Genomic DNA, 21,854 nt, shown 5'->3' with positions numbered 1-21,854 from the left:
TGTATTTTTGTTATTGACCAAATACTTATTTTCCACCCTGATTTACGAATAAATTCTTTACAAATCCTACCATGTGGATTCATGGATTTTTTTTTCACATTCTGTCTCTCACAGTTGAAGTGTACCTCTGGTGCAAATTACTGACCTCTGTCATCATTTTAGGTGGGGGAACTTGCACAATCGGTGGCTGACTAAATACTTTTTTGCCCCACTGTATATATATGTTATATAATATACAAGAAACCAATTACAGCACAGATCATTTAGAGAAATGCTTTTTATATGTATTCCTTATGTGTATCATGTTTGGCTTTGTTGCCAGTCCTCCGTTGACAAACTACTTTGGATTAGGTCCAGATGTAGCTGTACCCCCTTGACCTTTTTCCCTCTCTAATATTCCATCTTTTTTACCAAGTCAAAATATATTTATGCATGTGTACATATCACACGCCAGAACTGAATACACTGTATGTGTTAATCTTGCCCTAAACTATTTTGTCCCAACTGCTTTAAAAAAATGGAAAAGTGTAATAACTGTGTGACTCGTCCAGTTGTTTAGAATAAATGTGGCATCGTGCCTATATGTGTACCATTTTGGTATATCAACCACTTGTAAATCTGCAATTAGATCTAAACTTACAAAAGGGACCCAAAATGCAATCCCTACTTTTTTTAACCTCTCCTGCTTGACCGTTTATGAAGAAATTAGCCTAATTATGCGTAAATAGAAAATGGCTTTGGTGAATTTAGCTCATTCTGTTTGTCTAAATGGGCCTTGTTACAGCTTTACGTAAGCAGCACAGACCACTGACTGATCCGTAATTTAAATGATTTTATCAAACACATGTGCTGCCCAGGTTTCAGTGTGCCTACATGAGCCTGGACCAATGAAAAGAGGTGAATATAGAGTAAGCAAGTCAAGGTCAGAGTGGAAACATGTCATTTTCCTGATCATCTCTCCATATTTAGTAAAAGTCAGAAAAGTTATGTTAAAAAAAAGAAGCTTTTTTTGACTAATGGATGGGTTGGAAGTCAGTTTGTGATCTTCATTATGGCTGGACGGCACAGTCGCACGATCAGATTGCTTGGCTAAAACTACCAACTGTATAATTACATGTATATTATGACCAGTCGCTGGTCAGTCCTCGCCCAAGCATTGCTGCATATTCCACCTCCACGCCTTCTGCCTTTATCCTTTGTGGGCAAACATGCAGAAATCAGAACATGACATTTACACAGCCCTCGGCCTCTAGCCATTATAAATAAAATTATGTCACGGTTAAGTGTGCGATATCTGATTCTGAGTAATGGTAAAAAATCCCCTCCTACGTATGCTAATGCTGTTTTTGCAGCCCCTGTTGGGAGAGACACTGCAGGCATGCCAAGACGTTCAGAGCTTGAGAAAGGGAGTGGGCGAGGTGAGCGGTTGATGCTTTCCCAGTAAAATATTGGCAAATTAGCTGGGATGACACTTAAAATGCATGCAGACAATATATTTTAACGTTACTGTTCTGCTGAAGTTTGGTTCCTCGCTGTATTTTCATCCAAAGGGAACAGTTTCTGTCTACAAGTGCAAGGCTCTAACGCCACTAGATAGATGAAACATCCAGTTCAGTATCTGGGTCTCTCTGGATGAAAATCAGTGATTCAAAGACCCTGCCAGGGTTTACTGATAGTGTCGGTTTGGTCATGTGCATCACTACAACAAAGTAAATACAAGTTAAACGGCCTAAAATGTATTTCTGGGGGTCTTATGCTACTTAAGAACTGCTAATGACAACATTTCAATTTCAGTTCAGTTATTAGTTCAAGTTGTTATTATGGTAAGACCCTACATTACAATACCCTACCCTATATTAGCAAGCTCCTTGTCATATTGGGAAGGAAAACTCCCTTTCATCAGGAAGAAACTTCCAGCAGAAACAGGACCTAACCATGAAAACTTGTAAAATGCCTACAGTTCAGTTCCACTAGAGCAAGCTTGGCCAACTTCCAGGCCTCGAGGGAGATCTCACCCTGGATCAACACACCTGAATCAAATGATTAGTTCATTACCAGGCCTCTGGAGAACTTCACGACATGTTGAGGAGGTCATTTAGCCATTTGAATCAGCTGTGTTGGATCAAGGACACATTTCAAACCTGCAGGACACCGGCCCTCGAGGCCTGGGTTTGGACACCACCTCTCTAAAGTAAAAAGTAGGATAGTAGTAGGATAAGTTGGTGGCTGTATTGAATTTTTTGCATTTGGTGAATAAAGTAGCTTCACCAACCAGCTCCAAAAATTCTCCGTCAGACTCAGTCTGCAACCACTCTCAGACAGATTAATGGAAGTTTGCAAATAACTTCTTTCTAAATGCAGACACAGTCGTTGCCAGTAAGCACAACTCTTCTGTTAGTCACATCTTTGCTACAGGGGACTCAACTCAGCTGGTTGCTAACTGGTTGTATTGTGGTTATAGTCTGGTTGCTGAGCACCTGTCTCCTTTTGCAGAAACTACAGTACATCAATATTTGTTGAGGAATTTCTGGAATTCTGTTTCAAATCTATAATATTCGGACTGGACTGATAGCAGGCTGACTGTCTTATTGTGGTTTGAATGCCGTCTTCACACAGCAAAGTTACTTTGAAGATGGCAACTGACCACAGGTTTTTGCAGCTCTGGTCCCTGCTTTCGAGGTAGATATCTCAGTGGCAACAAGAACGTACATTTACTACACAGGCACAGTACTTTTTGTCATGCTGCACTCTCCAACTAATGTTTTTCCTAATGTGAAAGTAGCATTAGACAGAATATGTGAGTGCCTGAAGTGGTGCCCTAAGTATATGGAATTTCACATCATTCGGCAGCTCTTATAGGGATTTCCTTTAAATTGAGTAAAGGTATGAACAGATAGGCTCACCTAAGAACATTCTGACTTCTTTTTAACTGATAAATGTTACTAACATGGAACTAAGATGAAGGACACACTAAGCAGTGCCATGTAAGCATGCTAATGTTAACACTTAATTAAAAGCAAGACCTCTTGAATACAGTCTTACAGAGTGACTGTGTCCTTTCCTTTCTGTGGGGGAATTCATCCCCTACATCTGAAGCCAGTGGTTTGCTAATGTGCAACAGCAGGAGTACTGTAAAGCATTAGCCACACCAAAATTTAAATGAACTTACTTTTCCACCCCTGAAGCTAACTAGCATCACATTGTGCTCTTTTTCTTACTCTCACCATATCCTTTGCTTTTGTCAGCTTCACATTAAAGTTCATACTTCATTTCTGGGGTCTGTGAGGGATTGTAGGGGACGAGATGAAAGTAAATCAAAACTCTGTATGAAAAATACCCCTGTCTAATAGTGTAAAAGGATCCGAGGGGGAGTTTTTCACTGAGAGCAGGACCGAAGCAAAGGATCACATGAGGACAGAGGCTAGACAGAATGTTGAGGTTGATGATGCAACGGCATCTTGGTTTTTAAACCTTGAAGTCAGACACTTGGCCTCGGCCACTATTAACATTTGAAAGGTACCGCAAGAGATTCAGACAGTCTGTTCTGAACAAATAGGCCTGGAAGATGACATTATTTTGTCTTCTAGCTGCAGTATCAATAAAATAACAGAGTCAACATCCCTCTGGCTTCGGCACTGGCCAGCGGATGGCTCATTGTGGTGTACGCACACATTCATGCAGGCACACGTACGTAGGTGAACACTGCACACACACACACAACAAAAACAGGACAACAGAGAATATGAGTAGTCTTTCAAGACAGAGACAGATGTTCCTGGGTTTCGAGTTTGCTCTGGGAGGTGATGAATTAAAGGGAGTAAATGGGACTATAAATCTAAAATATATCTCATCTTCTATTTTAGGCCAGCAAAACTGAACGGTCTAACCACAGGAGATGAAAATATTTCACTAAATGTGGCACACATCCTGAGCAGGAAAGAGGCAAAACATCCCAAGTCAAGCCAGTTTCAAGAAATCAGTCCAAATATTCAGCTTCAATACTGTCCTCTTATTGCACACAAAGGCCATGACTGAAAAAGCAAAATGTTTATATGTGGTTCCCAACCACTGTGCCGTGGCACATAGGTGTGCCGTGGAAGATTATCTGGTTTCACCTGATTAGTACTTTAAGCGACCGGCGTGAGTAACGAGCAGAACAATTACATTCTCTTCCACTAGAGGACAGTACGACTACCTGCTCTAATTAAATGGGTTGCCAACTGCAGGTAAAACAGAAGAAGAAGAAGAAATACATAATAGTCATGCTGTGAGTGAGATGATGCAGGGCGTAATAGCAATAGATAAATATTTGAAAAGTAGTCAGTCTGACCTGGGTCTTGGAGAAAATTCCCACCCAGATGAAGGCCGTAGGATGAGTAGTGGTCAGGAAAAAGCAAAAAAAGGTACAAAAGGGGGCAAACCAAGCCAATTTCACTATGCCTGGTGTGCGGGGAAAAATCTCAATATGCTTTTTGTGGCATTTCTGTTTGGTGGTGTGCCATGTGATTTTTCTAATGTGAAATATGTGCCGTGGCACCGAAAGGATGGGAAACACTGTGGTAACATATAACATGGTTATATTTACTAGTCTGCCTTCAAAGGGTCATCTTCATTTTAATTCTTTTTTTCTCAATAAGCTACATGCCCATGAAAGCAATGAACAAATTACAGAGAAAAAGCCAAATTCAAAGATCTCTGAATGTAGACATTTAGTTCTCACTGTTCTCGAGCAACAAATCATTGGGTTTGTTAATACAAGTAGGTGTGCGTCAAAGGTTTCAGAGTGTATATTTAACTTACTTTAGCATAATATAGATAGTGTTCCAGATGCAGGCAAATGCGTCTTAACTATAAACTTAATAAACTCAACTCAATCACTTGATACAACCGAGGCATTCAGAAGAGCATCTCTGATTGCACAACATGTCAAACCTTGCAGATGAGCTACAACAGCAGAAGACCACAACATGTGACACTCCTGTAAGCTAAAAGCAAGAAACTGAGGCTACAGTTCACATGGATGGAGCAAAATATGACAGTAAGAGATTGAAAAAGCATTTTCTGGACTAATGAGTCTCAATATGGGCTGCAAATTTTGGATGGTGGGGTCAGAATTTGGTGTAATCAATTTGAAATTGAAGTAAACTCCAAGCTAACAAAATTTGTCAAACCATGTGAGAATGTTCAGTTCACTTATTGACCAGATGTGTCTGGGGCGGAAGTGAAAAAGAAGTAATTTCAGGAAGAATTTGTAGTGTTGAGAATTTAAGCTCATTTCATGGCCAGTTGCTAGCCTGTGCAGACTTTTGCATGTGTATAGTACTTTGCTGTATCCCAGAATGCAAAGCAAATGTGGCTATGGGAAGTTTTTTAGCTCAGACTTGCAATGTACCCCGGCAGTTGGTTTGAATTGAGGTTGGATCTCATTCACGCCAAAAACCAATTGTTCTGGAGTTCATTTCTAACAGCACTTAGACTACCTCCTCCAAAGGGTCTCGATGCAGTTGTTTTAGTCCACAGGGGATTGCGATTGCTGTGTCCACACTTGCACAAACAAACCCCACTAAGTGGGAAAAAGAACCAGAGTTTGATTTAAATGCACTTATTACCTCAGGTGTGAAAACACCCTGAGGGTCCTGCATGTGGGTCCTTCACCTGTAACCTTTATAAATTCTAGGTTACAGGCAATGTAAGCAATTAGTTGGCAAAGATAATCGAACGTTTAGCAGCCAAAATACTGTTTAGTTTCTTCAGGACTTGGTGGAGACCAGCAAAAAAAGAAAGAAAAATAGAATACTTGACTTTTATTTTTGAGACACGACTCAACAGTCCAACCATTGCACCCTCTCTACTGAATTATCTTCTGTTGGTAGTTTTAATTCGCCAATATTATATCTACAGCTTGTTGAGCTATTGGTTGAGTTCAGTTAGTTTCCCCCAGAATCGAGCTGTGGCAGAGATATTTTTTGAGGACAGCATGTCAGAAACGTTTACGTCTTTCATAAATGTTCCTACTTTTGTACTTTGGCCTTTTTTTCCCGCACAGAAGAAGCCAACAAGGCAGCAAAAAAACATGATGTCTGTTTTATGTTTTACACCTCATCATGTCAGTAATTCAATGTGAGTTTAACTTAAAAAAAAAGTGACACACAGCTTTACTTGAAACTCATTTTTCACCACAAAAAAAGGTTACAATTGCAATGCTGATTCCATAATATTTAAAGGAAGATTTATTAAATGACATAAAATGCTTAATCAATGACAAAGTAGTGAAAACTGACAAAGAGCATACGTGAAATACTCAACAGTGTACCGGTTTTTTATATTCTATTTCCCAGGGTTAAATGTTTTCTCGAGCACAGACCTCATCAGTCATTGATCATTTTCTCTTGTTAAAGTGACTCATTTAACCTCATCCAACAGTATCGTCATCCATGTTGGCGATATGAATGATGTAATGAGTGAATACTGACGTACCGGGAACATATCATTGCCCCCCAAAATCTCAAAATCTAAATGACTCAATTAAAACTGATGTATTTGTTACATGTTTTATGTTCTACTCACAGTTTCTTCATAATAGTCTCAAAATATTTGAACATATTTTACTGGGGCTGACTCTTGTGTCACCCGGCCACTTGGTCACTTCTGATTGGTGTTGGGGCTGACTGTAGCCTTGGCACAGGTATGTCATTATTTCTGATTGGCAGACAGAACTGTGAGCTCAGGCCATTGCAGAGAAACAATTAAACGTTTGAAAAAGCACAGAAGTAGAGAAGAATTTTCTTTGGGTAGGACTTTTGTGCTGTAGACAGTCACAGACGTTTCACCAAGAAAAATAATTGTTTTACTGGTATTTCCTTTCATGATTTTCCATGGCCTTGATAGTGACAAAGTGATTAATGATTAAAGTAGGCATAAAATGACTTCATAACATAGCTCAGTTTTGAGTGAAACTAATAATAAAACAGCGGCATTTTAAAAGGCTGAAATCTGCTTTTTGTCAGTTTTAAGCACCCAAAATGGACAAAGAAGTATAGCTTAGTAACTGTAATATGGAGATCTGAAAAATAACTCTGATTTCATTAATCACAGTGTCTCCATAAAAAAGTGAAACTAAAAATCATGATGCTGCTTGATCAAGATGGCTGTATTTTCCGAATTCAACATGTTACCCTCACTAACAGAGCTTGCATTAGCAGTTAGCAGTTGCTGAGTCAAGCTAATTGCCTCTTACTTTGTTCATATAATGTACAACAACGGGATTATGTACAGTGTAAGATTTTAAAAAAAGTTCTCCTATTATTTTGTTGTCAAACAACAGGCTGCACAAGCAACCGCCTTCCTAACATCGCGCTAGCTGCAGCAATGCTAACTAAACGGAGCTTAAACTTTTCTCAGCTGTTTTCTAAGCATGTGATCCGCAGTCAAGTTCAGGAATGTCATCCCTTTCATGGTGAATGATAAGAAAGAGCGGTGCTTGAGGTGCCTATGTGTGAATGTAGTCTAACTATGGAATGAGTAGGCTAGGCTTTAGCGTTTATTTTGAGATCGGTTACTTTTTGAGGAAATGTGCAATCTTTGATGCTACCTTTGAGTAAACGCAAATAGGCTTTTCAACCTTTAGATTTCACTACTAATTTTCTTTACTAATGAGTCACCCATGGGTGTTCTAGGCCCAACCCTTCTTCCAAGTCTCAGAAGTGCTGCCAGTCACCTAAAATTGTCTCCGTAGGGGGAAAAAAAAAGCAAAGAAAAATCAGGTCTTTAACTTACTGAGCTCTATTTTCTCTCAGGCCAAGCATGTTTTACAACTCTGACATGAGTTTTCTTGTATCCTGCGTCTTTGAAGATGCTGGTTGCTACATAATCAAAAGTAGCAAGCTTGCTTGAAAGGTTGACAGTTAAGTGGGAGGGCAGAGTGTGAAATGGCAGGTTATGAACTTGATTTCAGCACATTGTGGGAAGTTGGTTTGGACATAAAAGTGGAGCAAAAGATGCAGTGGAAAATGAAGCAAAACAAATGTAGGGATTGTTTTTTTTTGTTTATGTGCCCTCTGACTCTATAATTCAACATCTACAGGGATTCATACACGCTGAATCTGTAAATCCCCCGTGAGTCTGATACGGTGATGTAAATTAGAGTTCAAAGTGGAAAAAAACAGAAGCACTTGCACCCCTGAAGCACAAGGGCTACATGGCTCGCATTAAATTCACGCAGGATTTGCATTTCCCTAAAGCTGAATCTGAGTTTGGGTTCATACATGTTTGTCGTTAGCGGAAAGACAAACAGTAATGCTAGGGTATCTGCTCGTCCTTAAGGGAGGTGTGTGCGTGTGTGTTCCTGCCTAATGCCCTGGTTAATGAAGACCCAATGTGGTAGAGGAACCATGACGGGACCCTTGGAGTAGAGCGAGTCCCAGCAGAACTCTGTTGGCTGTGATCCAACACTTTTATAAAGCACCGCAGAGACCCGATTACTGAGCACGAACACAGACCCTGTGTTATGGTTCGTAGTCTGAACCTCGTGGAGAGGGAGAAAACAAATGTAGTGACAATAAGTGAAATTAAAAAGTTTTAGCCTTGAGAACTTTGAAAGTTTCAGAGAAAAATACTAAATGGAAACAAATACTAAATGTATTTGCAAAAGTTGTCAAGCTTTCTTGGAAAAATTCTTTAGTTTCAGAACATGATTGGAGAAATTTCCAGATCAACTCTGTAGCAGTCAAAGAAAGCATTACCCAGTTATCTCCACGGTGTTTTGATGTCATGTAGAATGAATAAAACTGATTTTAAAAAAGCTGCACCAGGAAATAATGTTGCATTTTGCCATAGATCAAATGATTACATTGTGTCAAACCCATGTAGAACTGTTACTTGTATCTGTAGAGTTTGTTCATTTTAGTATTTTTAGCTCCTTTATCAGCTATTCTGTTAAAGATTTTGTGTTGTGCTAGGGATCATTGTGCTGTTGCATGACCCAGTTTGAGCTTTAGATGTAGAAGAGATGGCTTCACATTTGATTCTAGAATACTTTGTTATATAGAGGAGCATATAGTTGAGTACATTTTTACACAGGATATCTACTGTGGTCTCCTGTTTAGGTATAATTATTGTGTTTTTAGCACCTCACTTGAGATGCTAGTCTGAACCACTGACACAGGTATATTTCTACAGATTTGTATAGAGTGCAATAGCAGACCCAAGCAGCAAACAGTATGCCAGGATTGTAGAGTTCATTTCTTGATAACAGATGGTTTTGAGTTGCAAAACAGAAGATCACAAAAGTTGCCGCTTAACTTCCATTTAAAAAATAGGATTTATCAAAACAATAAACTGAAAGAAAAAATATCATATGTGACTGTATAAACAGTCCACATATACTTTGTAGGTCTGGCTCAGAGGTCTCTAGAGAAGAGTTATCTTTTTATAGCAACATGTTTGTGCTTTGGTCTGGCGGCGTATGAGCTCATCAGCAGATCTGCAGATCAGAGCGCCGTGAGAGAGATGGCCTGGCCGCACAAAGAATGTGCTTAAACGGGGTAAATGAGAAGCCACGACAGGACTGATGTGCATGTGTGTGGCCCTGTCTTCGTTCTGCCGCACACACACTGTCTGAACAGGGGTTCGTGTCTTTACAGAAGCTGAGTATCTGAGAAGCAAAAACAAGTTTATTGGCGTGTAAAGCAAAAACAGTCCCATGAAACAATGACCAGCAGAGCCACGATGGGGCTGATTGTCCTCTCGCCACCCCATGAGACTGCCAATGCTACATATAATCAGGTGTGGAAAGGTGACTAATATTCTGGATTTCTGTGTTGTAATCTATCAAAGAAGCTGACGCTCCAGTTTTGGTAAGTGATTTTTTTTTTTACCTGATACTTTGCCCTGATTAGGTCACCACAGCCCATCTCACCCTATCCCAACCATTCTCTTCTGTCAAACCAATGCGTGTACTCTGCTGCTCAACACTGCCTTGTGGCCCCCCAGTACAGTTTAATAGTAACAGTTTTGCAAAGAAATGGTTAAATATGAGTCAACAATCTGAGAATAATCCAGTTAAAGCTTGCCAATTTTGTGTGAGGTTCTTGTATTGTGATGTAGAGAGGCACCTATCTGTGAGTGTATATTTGATGTTTTTGTGAGTTTGTTCAAAACATATGTTTGCAAAATCATTGTCAACCGTTCATTGTCAAGATCAGGTTGTGGAGTTCGGTTGCAAGTCAGACAGAGAAAGTAGTACTATAAATAATCCTTAAAACAACAAAGTGACATAGTACAAAAATGTTATTTCTGTAGATTTCAGGGAGGTGCAATTAGGAAGCTGCTTCAGGAGATGATTGCTGTTTATGCTAAAGTACACGTAAGTTTCTTCTGTTTGCAAAAATCCCAGAAAGATTCACAATTAATGCATAGACTGTGGCTTTTACGATGGTTACTACAGTGTGTGTGTGTCTGTTTGTCTGTGTGCGTGTCTGTGTGTGTGTGGTGTAGATGTGGTTTAAGAAAGACAGATATATATCCCTGGCAAGCCCACTGCTTCCTCTTAATGCCAAGTCCTTACAAGCACATAAAACAAAAGCTTCCTTGCTTGGCCTTCACACACTGGGTCAGCAGGGGAATATCACAGAGCAGCAGGGCTTTTTAATTATTTCCTTGGGAATAGAAGGGAGGCGGAGATGGAAAGTGGATCGGGGGAGGAAGCATAGTTATTTAGTGAGGATGTATGCGCTCTTCGTGTCTGAATGTAAAAGTAATGAAATACATCAGAAAGGACACAGCAGGAGGGCTCAATGACAAGGCGAAGATGGAAGCCATGTTGGAAAAAGAGATAATGGTGGATCAAGATAGTGTATTTGCACTGTGTCTGTGCAGTTTTTCAGTTGACATGTGTTTGCTATAGAATTATTTCTACCAGCATCGGGTCAGGGATCACGTTTAAACAATAAACAGAAAACTGCAGAGTCAGCATTTGAGTGGTAACAACATATGAGAATGACGTATGAATTGGTTGTCAAGTTAGTTTAGTGGGTGGCTGTTCCTCTCTCAGCTGTAACACATGAATCAATAATTTTTATTTAATGTTACACAATCTGACCATGAAACACAGCATAATCTACACAGTTTTAACACTGCAACCTGGTAAGGAACAAGTAGATTAACATTAAATGTTTTCCCCCCAACTAGTTGTAAGTTGTTGTTGCAGGTTGCTGGCAACTGCAGGGAAATTGATCACTAAAGTTCCATTCTTGCAGGCCTAGAGGCAACCACAGTTTGCTGGAGTTTGCTGATAGTCTCTAGCATGAAAGGTATACAGTGCCTCAAACAAATTCAATGAACTTCCAGCAACCAAAGCAACTGCAAAGAGGATTTTGGTGCAGCGCCCTTGCGATTGCTTGCAACAACTCACCAGTTAGTCAACGAATGGGTGTGACTGAGACCTAAAGTTCTTTGTGTGTAGCATGCAGACAAGCCAATTGGTCACATTCTTAGCTGTTGTTGATGCTTCACCCTTCATCTCTTCTGCAGAGACAAAGTAAGAAGTAAGGCTCTAAAACACACCAAAATCATTAATGGTGAGTAGAAGCATATTTGTAAATTTCCAGGTGCATGTGTGAGTAGTTGCAGGCTTCGGTAGATTTTCCAGTTCCAGATTACGATTTTGAGCTTCCCAAATCAATAACTCATAAGTGTAACACTGCAACATGTCTTTCTAGTTATATTAAACTAAAATCAGAGATCCTCCATGCTGAACCACAGTCACTGCCTCTCTGTAGCTCTGCCTATCTACCACCCTTTTCAAGAAGACTTGTGGATTTAAAAACTTACACGTGCTATAAAGTTCATAGTTAGTTTATTTTGCTGAAAAGAGCTGCCCTGTACTGCTAAAGCTGAGGGTCGTGAGGAGTACTGCTAGTAAAGTTGCGGTCTCAAAAGCACTGTCCTAATATTTCTGTATTCATAACTTCATTTTTTATGTGGTTGAAGGTAACTGAAACACAGTAGATGCTAACCTTTTAACCTTGCAATATGTATTCAGATCTGTTTATTGTGAACACAGCTGATTTACTGTTCATGCAAATGAGACGTTTCTAAAATTAAACTGAGAAGGCCCAGCCTGGAAAATACATTTTCAAGCCTGACAGCTTGTGAAATGATGTCTTTCCTTGTTTATTAGTAACTGCCCAAAACTGTAAGTTGTTTACCCACTAGTTAAAGTGTGTTTACACTTGCAAATTTATGCATGTGTATATGTGTGGGTGCATATGAATGTGATTTGTGCCCACTGAGATTGCGTTTCCTCCTCTGAGACTCCCAGGGCTTCAACAGTGCCCCGGTAACGGGCGATAGTGCCGGTTACATCACACGCAGTCAATACATCGAGCTCTGGAGAGGGTGAGGACAGGAAGAACGCGTGAGGTCAGATGATGTTATTTGCATGAAACAGAACTGGAAGAAATTTAGAGGGAAGGAGAAAAAGCTGTGCAGGTGGAGGGAAACAAAATAAAACTTAGGAAGATGAAAATGTGTGTGTATTCAGATGCACATGTGCGATCGGTTGTAAACCCCTCACTCATGTTTATGCAATCTGGCATTTAGACTGTAACAGATGTAGGGAGATGTAGTCCTGGTTCTTGCAGTATCTATCCTGAATACAGCTTTTTCCTCTTGACTTTCATATTTCTGGTGAAACACGGAAGTCAGACTTATTTGTATCAGTGAATTTTTAAAATAAATGTGCGTACAGCAACGCATCTCTGTGCTACCGCTGTACGCCCATGTACTCGTAATCTCGCATACAAAAACCATTAATTTGTATCCACAATTTAAACCAAGTTCCACAAAAGGTCAAGCAAAAAGAAAAAAAAGAGAGAGAGAGAGGTTTGAAAGCCCCTCAGGGATTTGCACTCAATTGCAGGTTCACGAGTTGTGCGTGACCGATAAGTCCAGAACCACACACAAACACTAAAACACATTAAAACTTTGAGAGATTAGCCATTTTTAGTCCAGCGACAGTCACAGAGGTGCAAGCCTATTTGGGGTCATTTGTCACTGCAGTTGCTCCCCAAAGACACCTCACATTGTTCTCAGACGTGTTGGGGCCCACGTAAAGTTTGAATTAGACCAGGCGCCCGACTTAAACCACTGGGGTAAAATTAGGCATGAGGGCCGGCTTTCACTCACAGTCTCTTTTTAGGGGATTAGATGACGTTTAAAGTTATTGGAGGGCTAATATGCCTGATTAAAACGGCTGATTATTGTTCAAAATAGAGGTGCGTTTTATTGGCCTCACCTCAAGGGGCTGGGCTTTGGGGGGGAGGGGTCATCAGTAGGTTTGTAGGGGGAGTTTACAGGCTCACTCAAGGCCCACGGTGGGATTATAATGCCTTATTTAACACTTGATGTGTGTATAGTGAGCAGTGAACTGCTAGTGAACCTTCAGGGGCCTGCACTGGAACAGTGGCTGGCCATTTAGTTACTTTTTGTAGTTTCAGAGTTTCAGTGTGGTTTTTTTTTTGTGTGTAACCTCCAAGGCTGTAAAGGAAAGTTCACTTAGCAATGGTATCAAATGACACCCACGGACACCCACATGAGATGGGGACACTTCCAGACTTCAAGCCAGACTTTACTGAGGTCAGCAGGGGTTCCTTTACAAAGATGATAGCATTGACGTTTTCCTTCCTCTTGCGCAAGTTCCCAAGATACGTTTCTATGTCAGTGTGATTGAAAGCAGCGTTAGCGACTAAAACGAGCCAGAAAGAGAGATGGATCGTGCTCTGTGCTCCTGTTAGCCATCAAAAACAACTGCTGAAGAAAAATACAGCAGCAGCCACAAAGTCTTGTTGGTGGCCCCCAATAAAAAACAGACTAGGAAAACACTTCTGTTTACTAACTGGAGTGGTAGCCGTGGTAACAGAGTTACATCATGTCATCGTTAACAGGTGCCTTCTCTGGTCGGGTGTTCATGGGAAAGTTTTAATTAAATCCTCGCCATCAACCATCTGTACTGCAATAGGGCCGCAATTAGTTGGCGGTTAAAGGCTGTTGTCAATGTTTACGATGTGTCAGAGGGACGGGAGGCAGGCATGGGGTCAAAGTCAGAGGTCAGAGAGGCTGACCAGAGTGGAACCCAATTACCTAGAGGAAGTGATGCTGACTATTGTATTCGCTGCCACTGTTTGTTAACTCCAGCAGGCAGGTCGTGTTTTCTGTGCTGCTGGTGACCAGATCCCAACCAGCTAAATGTGGACCAGTCACTCTGTGTGTGTTAGACAAAGTGGGCCATGCTAGCAATGTGGAGAGCTAGCCTTGAATTTACATATATAACATAAAAATAAAGCACAAAAAACTGTGTGTGACACTGGACTGTCATTTAGAAGGTATAGGGCACAAATACGGTGTCATTTCACATTACATTTGCATTTTCTTTATGGTAATTTCTGGCATATTCACCAAAATTTACACTTTGCAGACTTTGGCACAGCTTGTGACCATATGTGATTAGACAGGCTAACCCCTTCTTCTGAGTATAAAAAAGCCTCACCTTCATATACATACAGAAAAAAAAATTGCATGTCCTGCTAAAAATATCAAAATATGTCACACTGTTTATGATGTGGGACAGAGGGACATATATTACCCTGTAGTATCTGTTAGTTATAAGGATATCTCATATCAATCTCATCATTCAGATTTTATTGAAACATGGAAAGACCTCGCACTGGAACGGTTCGCAGCCGAGTGTGAAGCAGCGGGAATGAGGATCAGCACCTCCAAATCTGAGGCCATGGTTCTCAGCCGGAAAAGGGTGGAGTGCCCACTCCGGGTCGGGGATGAGTTCCTGCCCCAAGTGGAGGAGTTCAAGTATCTCGGGGTCTTGTTCTCGAGTGATGGGAGAAGGGAGCCGGAGATCGACAGACGGATTGGGGCTGCAGCTGCAGTAATGCGGACGCTGCACCGGTCCGTCGTGGTGAAGAGGGAGCTGAGTGTAAAAGCGAAGCTCTCAATTTACCGGTCGATCTACGTCCCTACCCTCACCTATGGCCACGAGCTGTGGGTAGTGACCGAAAGAACGAGATCGCGGATACAAGCGGCAGAAATGAGCTTCCTCCGAAGGGTGGCTGGCCTCTCCCTTAGAGATAGGGTGAGAAGTTCGGCCATCCGGGAGGGGCTCAGAGTAGAGCAGCTGCTGCTCCACATCGAAAGGAGTCAGCTGAGGTGGTTCGGGCATCTGACAAGGATGCCCCCTGGGCGCCTCCTGGGTGAGGTGTTCCAGGCATGTCCCACCGGGAGGAGGCCCCGGGGCAGACCCAGGACACGCTGGAGAGATTATATCTCTCGGCTGGCCTGGGAACGCCTTGGTATTCCCCCGGATAAGCTGGAGGAGGTGGCTGGGGAGAGGGAGGTCTGGGCCTCTTTGCTTAGGCTGCTGCCCCCGCGACCCGGCCCCGGATAAAGCGGATGAAGATGGATGGATGGATGGATGGAAAGACCTTTGGTCACAACACTAACTGTATATAAAAGATGGAAACTGCCACTTTGACTGGATTCGCAGCCATGTTGGTTTTATAGAGACAAACTAAGCGATCGTCCTGCATGTGGGCAAACACGTAGCATGCAAGTCAAAAAGCTAGCAACCTATGCGAGTACAATAAAGAAATCAAATATAACTCAATAACACTGGGGCACAGACTCATAGGAAAATTACTTACACAGGAACACTATTATTTGTCATTTACTGCATTAAAGCACTCCACCATTAACACAATCAGAGCCGTGCTCATTATCTTGAACAAATGCTGTGAAAGCCTAGGGCTCAGCAGGTAGAGCTGCCTATATCGGTCAAAGCAGCCCGTCTAACACATGCAATGGCTTAAAAATGAAAAAAAAAAGAAATGTTAAAATCAATTTGAAAACTGTCTACCAGCCAATGTACGCTAGTATTGGAGATATGTGGTTTTGCTTGCAGCTAGTAACCGTGCTGCACGCTTTAAAAAAAATAAAATCATCCACAGGAAACAATTTAACATGATCTATACCATTTTCATACCATAAAACATGCTTTTAAGTTATGCACATGGGATTCTGGGGTAATTAGGTGACCTCAAGTGGCCAAACAGAGGAATTTAAGCTTTTGCCATAAGCTAGGAAGTAAGTAATCAGTTTTTGGTAATTTTACAACCTGGTCTTTTAATCATTGCTATTCTTATATTATTTTTTAAAGCAGAGAAGCAAATTTCTTAGATTACTTGACCATATTTATCATGCTATAGGTTCCTTCAGGGTTATATTATCAAAGATGGCAGAATTTCGTCAGAAGAAACAAGACAGAATATATGAATCTGAATAAGATGAAGGCAAGCAGAAGGCTGAAGATGCAAGGAGCAGAAGTAGTCAAGATAGATTATTATGGTCAATCATCCAAAGCAATGAAAAGTGCACAAGAGAAGTGAAGAATCAGAGAGGAGTGGGTGAAGACATGTCAGGGGTGATTTTTGACAGAAGGAAAGATGAGACCTGGTGTAATGTTTGGACTTGTGCAGAGGAGGGATAGTAGATATAGAAAAATGAAGACAACAGAAAAGGTTGGTGGAGCTGCAGAGGTTTGGTGTGACAGAGGAGGGTGAGGGAGATGGTGAGTTTGAGGCAAATGATCCCCTAAAGGGAGTGGTTGAAAGAAGAAGACCTGAGTGCATTCACTTGTGCCCAAAGAGCTAATGTGTGGCTGTACAGTCAGCCTTGTGTCAGACTTCAACGTCCATGAATTAAATGCAGTGGGATCACAAACAACTTTAAATGGCAGATGGTCATTACAATCTAAATGAAGAAGGTATTTTTTTCCTGCACAGAAATAATGGGATAAGTGCACAAACTTGCAGCCTGATTCTGAAAATTCTTTTACAGCTCTGTTGCCAACGAACAACCATTCCTGTTACCGAGTTTATTTGTGTGCAGTTTAGCATTAATTGTTCTTAGTCAACTGCTGTCATAGACAAATCTCTTTTTTTCAAACACTGGCAATGGAGTTCAAAGCTCTGGACACTGCAGTGTATTTAGTGTATTTAGAGTGCACTTCTGCTCAAATGTTGCACAAGATAAAAACTTCCTGCATCTAGTAATTCAGGACAGATGCAGAAGAGATGCTTTCAGACACGTAGCCATCACTGCACATTTACTGTTTTTCATACATGGCGGGCCTAGCTGACATATCTCTCTAACCTAGATCCACCTATCTCTTGTATTTGTGGTTTGCGTATTCACACAGAACAAATACTTTTCTGAGACTTTGATACATTTTTTGAATGTCGGCTTTAATCAAGACGTATTTGTTTCCCTCACATCATAGCTGTGGCACAGCATCAATATAAGCAAATACAAATGTGGCTTGTATTCATCAAGGGGACAGATATTTGTACCTCCTCTGTATTGGTACGGAGGTGAAATTAGACAGCAGGATCAGCCCAGGATTCTACAGAGAAGCAGCGAGCAGCATGAACGTTCCTCCTCCTCTCTCAGAGGAGGTCCCATTTATCAGGGTCAGAGGAGGAGAGGCGGCATTTATCATGGCCATACTCTGGCTCGGTGATCTGTTTGCGGGGCTGCTGGAGACGCTGTAAACCCCTCCCGCCTGGCTCACATGCAAGCCGGCCAACAGAAGAAATAGAGGAATCCTGTGGCTAATAAAGAATACAAAGATGATAGTCTGTCACCACTTACTGTGTGTGCCCCACTAATCTCTGTTGCATCACTATAATTCATTCCATATTTGATTGCAGTTTGAAAGTTTAGCTGAAACACTTCTTCATGTGAGACCGTTGGTCTGCCTCATGAATTCACGAGATGTTCAGGTCATTGGAATGAACTTTGGGCTTTCTTTTAAAGTTTGCTTTGTCTTGATTAAGAAAGTTCGTTAGCCATTTCTGAAACAAAGCAGTGTCCTAAGTTGTTATGGTAGATGGACTGTCTCTTATACACAGCTTAACTTTTAAACAGCATGTCCCATTCAATTACACAATGTTCTTCTAACATTCACACTACTACATTGAACCACCAACTTTCTGATAAGGAGATGATCTGCTCTACTTTTCTAGCTACACTGCCACAGCTGTAGTAGTAGCAGCAACTGAAATGACAACTTCAATTCAGTTCAATTCAGTTTTATTTATATAGCATCAAATCACAACAACAGTCGCCTCAAGGTGCTTTATATTGTAAGGTAGACCCTACAATAACACATACAGAGAAAACCCCAACATTCATCTGACTCCTTATGAGCAAACACTTTGGCGACAGTAGGAAGGAAAAACCCTTTAAACAGGAAGAAACCTCCAGCAGAACCAGGCTCAGGGAGGGGCGGCTATCTGCTGCGACCGGTTGGGTTGAGAGAAGGAACACAGGATAAAAAACATGCTGTGGAAGAGGCAAGTCCCGATCACTATCCTGATGATCATCCAGGCAAACATTTTCTCCTGCTTACCCAATTCAGGGTCGCAGGGGGGCTGGAGACTAGCCCAGGTTGGCAGGTTACAGAGTCGCCCGTCTATCACAGGAACCTGATAAGCAGTGGTCAAGCTAGCAATTACATTTATTGGTGATAATGTGTTAATTAACTGCGATAAGTCAAAAAATTCTAATATGTTGCTCTCTATATACACAGAACATTAACCGATTACCAGCAGTTTTACTCAAAAACATGCATGTGCTCAGGAACATTGCTTTTATATAAGAATATAATCAGAATACAACCATTTGGCAAACAGCTGAGTGGAATTAATCAACTAAAAGAAGACACTCACTACTGAATCTGTATTTACCGTGTTCATCTCGTCTCTTGATGTCTTTAGATGACTCACCTGGTTGTAACACATGGCTGCCTCTCCCTGGACCTGCTGGAGGTCTCTTCCTGTAAAAAGGAAGAGACCCTCCTCCCCACCATTGCTAAGTCCTTGCTTGTCTGGTCCTTTTGGTTTCTTTCTATAATACTTTATGCTATTTCTCTTACAATATCGTGTCTTTGTTCTGTTTTCTACCCCTCATGCTCAACCTCTCAGCAGATGGTCGCCCCTCCCTGAGCCTGGTTCTGCTGGAAGTTTCTTCCTGTTAAAAGGGAGTTTCATCTTCCCACTGTCACCAAAGCACTTGCTCATAGGGGGTCAGATGAATGTTGGGGTTTTCTCCGTATTATTTCAGGGTCTTTACCTTAAAATATAAAGCGTCTAGAGGCAACTGCTGTTGTGATTTGGCAGTATATAAATAAATTTAATTGAAGTGAAGTGAATTTAATTAAACAATAGAATAGTTATCTTGAAATGACTGTTGTAATGAAATGGTTCTTTATAAATACATTTGAAAGTAACTTTAACCTTCAATATTGCATATTTATTTTGGTTGCTTTACAAATTTTCTTGCAGTCTGTGACTAATCAGATCTATTTGTCTTTATTCCTCTTTTCCTGCTTTTTTGTGTTGAGTTTTAATTAATTATTAATTTGAGCATGCAAAAGATTTTTTTGCACACAGGACGAGACCCTGATTGCTGTGGAGTTGCATGCATTTGAATAGACATCCTGTTAACAGACAGAAGCAGCTAGAGGTTTGGTGTTTTTAACAGACCCTCTTTAGCAGACTATAAGACTGTTGGGGAATACAGCAGGCTCCAATGCAAAATCAGCAAACCGTAATATGCTGAAAGGCTTTAAAGCACCTCAGCGAGTAGCACACCAGTTTAAACAATCTGGAGAGAATGGAGCATCCACTGGGATCCATCTGGCAACAGGTCCGACCATAACAAGGCTGAGCAGAAGGCATATATTCTCTTCTCTGGAGTTTCTTCTTTTTCTCTCCACCTTTCTTTCATTCGGCAGCTCGGCTTACCTCTTGCTTTCTTTGCTAGAGTCTAGACAGAGGAGCAGAGAAGGAAGAGACGCTGATGCCAAGTCATGGTCTGTCGAAAGCATAGATGACACACGCCCACACACATACACACACATGCGCACTTATAGCTGGTGAGGTCTGGTCAAGCAGTAGAAATAAATAAATGTGGATTATGACAATTAGTGGCCTGGTCCAAACCCCGCTGTTTCCAGGGCTTAGTGGATAGGACCAATTAATCAGAGCTCACTCTGACACACACACACACACACACACACACACACACACACACACACACACACACACACACACACACAGAGTTAATGAACAGAGTAATATTCAAACATGTGGGAACCATTTCACTCTCCTGCTCTCTATGACAACAAAAAGGAACACAGAAACGTTTGGAAAAAGAAAACACGCCACTGAACCGTCAATGATTAGCAAGCAACGCGTGGTAGTAATAGACCGGGTGTAATATTGATAGGGTTAGCAGCGTCAGTCCCATGTTACAAAGTAGCTATTCATCTGTCAGAATCCTACAGAACTAGACGTTTAGCTAGAAATGTTTGCTTGAATTTTACAATTTATTTTTACTAACCACATAAATATCGAGACTGTGCTACTGTGTATTTTGGTGGAATTTGGTTATGAAGGATGGTTCATAAATATACTATGTATGATCATCTAACTTCTCTGTGACTGTTATTTATGAATCAAGATGAAATTGTATTTTGGAAACCGTTAGTTTGCTTTTCTGTTTCTGGTTTTTGACCCTTGAATATTAAATTTATTCCCCTTCTTAACTCAAAACATGCAAATGTTCCAGGAAAACCCAGACAGCAGACACAACTTGGCTACTTATGGCACTGATGACTTAGTTGTGGTGCAAGCAAATGTGCCATGAGGTCGGTCTAATATGGCTAACATCAAGTAAAATATGGGCTAAGTTAAAAAAATCCAAGTTGGTTTATTCAAAGTTAAGAGCCTTGCTTGACACATAACATTTACCCCGTTCAACCCCCCCAAAAAAGGAAATGCGTCTGAAACGAGGCAGTAAGACTCAAAGTGCTTGCACACAGCGGTCTGTATTATTTTAGGGTCTTCACCTTAAAAAGCATCTTTAGCTTGAGACTTTATCTTGTTTTTGTGATTTGGCGCTGTATAAATGAAATTAAGATCGTTTCTCCTTCCAGTCTTTGTATGTAAAGCGAATGTGTTACCCCACATTGCAAGTCCAAAACCAAAAATAAATCTGTCTTAGGAACCGCTAAGAAAACTGGAGCTTTGCTTTCAACAGAATACTCATCATGAGAAATGTCGTTTTTTCCTTGCAGACCCTCATTCGCCACAATCTCTCTATCATTTCTTCTTTGCACACAAATGCTGACTGAGCAGAAGGTGATCTACTGCCCCACATGTAACTGCACAGAGATGACTGGTCAAACTGAGCACGCTATAATTCAGGTTTCACGTGCTTCCTTCCTTTGTTTATTTCCAGTGAAACCTAGAGACAAAACTTTAAAATGATTCATGTTAAAATCATGTTTATTTGGAAATTTGTTGGCTGGTGATGCTGCCAGAACCTGTACAATGGGGATGATCAGAACTAATGTAGTGGAACCTACAGAGCTGCAAAAAAAAAATCACATGTATAAGCTGGAATTATCCTCGAAATTAGTCCAAAGTCTCTCCAGTTGTCTTCACTGGCACCGCTTACTGACTCCACCTCAGCATCCGTTTCGCAGTGCAACTGCACAAAATAAACAGCCACACTGCTGAACTGTCTGTTTTATTGTTTCTAATTTAGCAGAAACTAGAAACCAGGAACGGCCAATAGCCCAAAATTTGACTGCCAAAGCCACGAAGGGTGACGTTGAGCAACACACAATCGGGTTTGATAAATGAAAGACACAAGGAGGATGAAAGACGGGGATTATTATTTGGCTCGTCTGCTTCCATAGCTGATTAGAAGAGAAAGCT

This window comes from Aulonocara stuartgranti (genome assembly GCF_965226115.1).
Source record: "Aulonocara stuartgranti genome assembly, chromosome: 8".
NCBI classification, from domain to species: domain Eukaryota; kingdom Metazoa; phylum Chordata; class Actinopteri; order Cichliformes; family Cichlidae; genus Aulonocara; species Aulonocara stuartgranti.
The sequence above is the reverse complement of the archived record's forward strand: the minus strand, read 5'-3'. Positions refer to the sequence as shown.